Source organism: Pygoscelis adeliae, unplaced genomic scaffold (genome assembly GCF_000699105.1).
Source record: "Pygoscelis adeliae isolate BGI_AS28 unplaced genomic scaffold, ASM69910v1 Scaffold306, whole genome shotgun sequence".
Lineage (NCBI taxonomy): Eukaryota > Metazoa > Chordata > Aves > Sphenisciformes > Spheniscidae > Pygoscelis > Pygoscelis adeliae.
In genome coordinates, this window is record NW_008825072.1 from 642,605 (window position 1) to 647,304 (window position 4,700).

At 42.2% G+C, this 4,700-nt stretch overlaps 1 protein-coding gene across 1 annotated transcript in view; it reads left to right on the forward strand.

Moving 5' to 3' along the window:
• Positions 1–4,700, forward strand: part of TRABD2B (TraB domain containing 2B) — a 480,754-nt gene that overhangs the window by 56,563 nt on the left and 419,491 nt on the right. The window lies entirely within an intron of this gene.

Sequence of the window (4,700 nt, forward strand, 5' to 3'; positions counted from 1 at the left end):
TGGTAGGAGCAACACAGTTCTGAAGAAATCCAATGATCAGTCCCTAATTTGCTGTTTCTAAATAAGATCGCTGGAAAAAGCAGTAAAGTTGGCACTGTGCTTCTTTTGCCCATGGCAAAGAAGCCACACCCTTGAGATGCACCATTTGGAGTTCTGCTGTCTTTATAGCTTGAGTCCATGTGGTACAAAGGCAAGGCCTGGCAAGTTGAGAGGAAAATACAGGAAGGCCTGTGGCATACCCAGAAGGGCCACAACCCTGCCTAAGTTTCTGAGCATAACTGTGTTGTTGAAAGAACAGCAGAGAGTTACTCATATCTCAGGCAGTCCTGAGAGGATAGTTTCAAATAGATCCTAAATTCCGTGGCACTGATAAAGCAGGCCAAAATTTGCTTCAGGTTTTTATTTTTCTTCCACCTTGGCAGCTTTCTTCTCCTTAAAGAGATACTGAGAAAATCTGTGTAAGTTGCTGCAGAGCAGACAGACGACATTCTGCTCTTTTTGTTTGCTTATTCCTTCTGGACTACGCCAAAAAAAGATGTGGAACTTGTTACTTTGCAAATTCTTCCCTGAGAAAGCACTTGACTGATGCTGAAATATGACTACTTGGCTTCCTAGGCTGTCAATTCTGATTTACCAGTTCTGTGCTCTCGGTTCAATTCTATAAGCAAAGGGAGCAGTAATAAAGGTAGTAGCACAATTACAGTGAAGCTGAGGGTGGCTTTAGGATAGGATCACATTCCACATACAGTAGTCAGTCTGACTTCTTGGTAGAGGAATTCCTAGGAAAAGAAGGAGTTGCTGTTTATCTGCCTTTCTTTCTGTAAGAAGACTGTTGGGGAAAAAGAGCTCTTTCTTCCCGTGCACCTCTGTTCTCATCACAGATGTTTGTGCCCTAGTGAATATTCTTCAGTGCTTTGATGATCTCAAAGGCTGCAGAGAGACGTCTTCCACTTCTCTGAGACTTTCCCACTAACAGATCTCTCTGTTAAGCTATTCTATGTCCCCATAGCTTCCTTTCCTTAACTACACTGATCCTACCTTCTCAGGCTGTGTGAAATCATTCCTTTTATATAAGATTTTTATTTTATATCTCATATAAGGAGGAGAAGGAGTTGCATGCATGCACTGTCCCATCTTCATTCTGTGGGTTTTTTTTGGACATACCCAGAGTCCGTTAATGTTGATATTGTTGTATTTGTATGTGGCATTTTTTAGCCACATTTATGTGCTCTTGGCCACACACCATGCGACTGCGGTGGTAAATGCATTATAAGACATAGACAGAGATGGAAGCAGGAGGATTAAAAAAAAAAAAAGTGAAATGGAACTGTAGATAGATTTGACATCTCAACATTTCCTTATCCCTCAGGAGACGCATGCATTATTTGTACATTTCCAGCAGTGTAGAAAATGCCTTTTCCAAATTCCCTGCATTGAAAGGGAGATAGTTTGATCAATGAGGGGGATCCCAACATAGTTTGTACAGATCAGACTTTCAGCTCTGAAACTTCTAAGCCACAAATATGTCATGTGTCTACAGTTATCATGCTTAAGAAGCAAACTGTGGCGCATTCTACCAGCTTCATATTGGATATAAAGGCCATATTACTGTCACCCAATCTAGAAATGATGAAGGCTCCAATCATTGAAGGGCACAATGTTAAAGGAGTCGGCAATCAGCCTCAACAGGCTGGATGATAAACACAGATATTTCTGTTTAGAAGGGAACTGTTTTGTGTTCAGACCTCTTGAGTTCCTCCAAGTCTCGAGATCTTGAACTTGAGTCTGCTGCAGTATGTGTCAGCAGGTCTTTCTGCTAACCCCAGAGTGCTTTGGATGGGCAATGCTAGCTTTGAAGCTGGCAAAAGTCTGAAAACTTTGCATAAAACAGGGCAGCTTCAAGCAGGAGTTAAATGCAGTCAACTGCAGCCCTTTTCCTGACAGCAGAATAGGACTAACCACCATTAGTCACAGCTGCAGAACAATTAATACATTTTTCCTTTGCTAACCAAATGCAGTTTGCAAGATTAAACCATACAAAAGGGTGGAGGGGTTTTAACACATGCCAGTTGTATTTGATTTCTCCAGATGGCAGCAAGTACAGAACGAGGCTGCATTTCTCGGTGTGAACATGAATCTCCATCTGCAGCCTCTATGCCACAAAGCCTGTGACTCATTCAACTGCTTTGCACTGGCTGGGCTACTGCTGGGTTTGCGTAACCATGTTCCCTCAGGACTGGGTCCCCAAGTGCTCCAACAGACAGGCCCAGATCTGCACATGGTTAAGTCAGAAGAAGGCAGATCTAAGCACATCAGGGATCTTTAACCAAATCTGACAACAGCCACTGAATTCAGGATTCAGTTTCTGTCCCTGAAAGCCTATCTATCTGCCCCAAAAGCTCTTAGAATAATGCCCAACACAATGGACTGACCTGCCTGCCCTCGTGTTTTATACTCAGATTGAAGAGCACTTTTTAAAGTTTTGAAACCGTTCTCATTCCCAGAAATGTGAATGAAGACAGGTCATGCCCATCTATACAGACTGACTACAGATGCCTTTCTCATCTCTTTTCTTCAGAAAACTGTGCTGGTCCTTCCAAGTTTTGTGCAGGTCACTACAGAAAGGAGATGTCCCCACAGTTTCTATGGCCTATGCTCTTTGAATGAGAGGCTTGCCTGCAAGAGGGATGAATGGTTTCATACAAGTAGAACCACCAGATATAGGCAGTGATATAACAGTTCTTCTAATGCATTTCCTAATACTCCTCTAACAAAAAGTACTGAAATAATAGTTCATAACCATGAATTTATGTGAGTGCAAGTCTCTATTCATGCAGGCGCGTCACTTCCATAGCCATTTGGACACCTGTCCCCATTTGTATGTTGATGAACTCTGCTGAAGTCAGACAGTGGAATCAATCAAACATCATCTGGTCTTCCAGCTCTACCCCGTCCAAGTTTTGTCTTTGGTCACCCATTCTCATAATACTCCTATTTTCCTTCCTCAGTGAGAAGTGATACTGTTTTTATTTGTGTGTGTTACTGTAGCTTGAAGGAGCCTATTCACATGTCTGTAATCCACAGAGGTAACTCAGGATGAAATAATATTTTTATTATCTAACCATCTGTGATGGGCAAAGGTAGAACAAAGGCATTAGCTAGAAGAAGAGTCTGAACCTCTGTCTTTTAGTACTAGCTTAGTCTTTAGACCTTGTTATCTCCATGGTAAATGGCAATCTCCGCATACTGGAGATATATCAATGAAGAGTTTTTAGGTTTTTCTATTCATGAGAGATACAAGTGGGAGAAACTTGACAGATATGCATTTATATGTTTGTGATATAGAAAGATTACCAGCTACCATGGACATAGCAGGCCTAAAACCCATGTGACTGCTGTCTAATGCCTGGCCTTTGCAAGTGCCAACCAACTACCATCATGAAAGGGGTGGACAACTAGGTATGGCTGTTGTCCCCCCTCTCTGCTCACTAGCTGGTGCAGAATAGAAAGTCACACTAATTTCCAATCTAAGAAGGACCAAAGCTACTTCTGGGTGCTACTAGGAGACTGCCAACACACATCACATGGCATGAGGGTTCAGATGGTGAGGGCTTTATTCTGTACACTGCTACAGAGGAACACAGTGCCTGTAGGAATTCATGCCTTGGTCGGTTTTACAAGGCTCTGAATATGTAAGACTGAATTTATAGAGTTTTCTTATTGCTGTTTTCTCAGCATAGTGGCTCCCTTTGTGAGAAGGAAGGCAAGCAAGCAACTAGAACATTAGAAAGTATTGTATTTATTGGGTCCTCTAGTCATCAAGAAAGTGGGAGGCAGAAGAAAAGAATTCTCTTAGGAGAGATACAGATTAGACTTTGAGTCAGTCCTACAGCCAGCTGTTTTAAAAGCCCCAAAAGGGGCTTAACTATTTAAAAATGATTTAGCTGGTGAAACTCTGCCATATGAATTACTTGGTGGAATTAAGGAGACTAGAATGATGAGGAAGGAGTGAGGGGCTTTATCGACTCAGCACTAAATGTTCAGCTGAAAAAGGGAGGGCAGGCAAGACAGCTCATAGATGCCTGTGATTTCCAAGCGATCCATGAATGTTTATTGGGACGTCATGTCTCTGACCCTGGAATGGGATGCAAGCCAATCTGTATAAAAAGATACTCTTATATTCTGGGCATAGTTTTGCGGTGAGCAGAATCTGCTGTATGTATATTTTATGTTTCAGGTTGCAGAGCCCTGTGTGGGAGTTTTATATAATGTCTTTCAATATTTATTTGGTTAAACTTTACGATTATGATCCTTAAAGAAAATGATTCTCAGATGCTGGATCCTGCGTGTATAATTTGAATGAGATTATGCACACACACAGAGACAATCTCTTACTCGTATACAACAGCCACTCTATCATGTATGCTTCTCCAGCCCTCCACTTCTACATATCTCCAATAACATATTTATCCTCAAAGTCCCCATATGGGTACACCAGTGACAGTCTCCCCACGGCAGAGTGACACACTGACACATTGGCCTAGATGGAGACAGTGCCTACAGTTAAGTGACTCCCTGGGGTCCTTGTGGTTAGTGAAGACAAACTGGTATGTCCAGAAGGTGTCTAAACCCACCAAAGACCTGAACTGCCTGTGGAAGGCAGAACCTTGCAGGAATTTTTACTGGTTCCCTGCAAAACC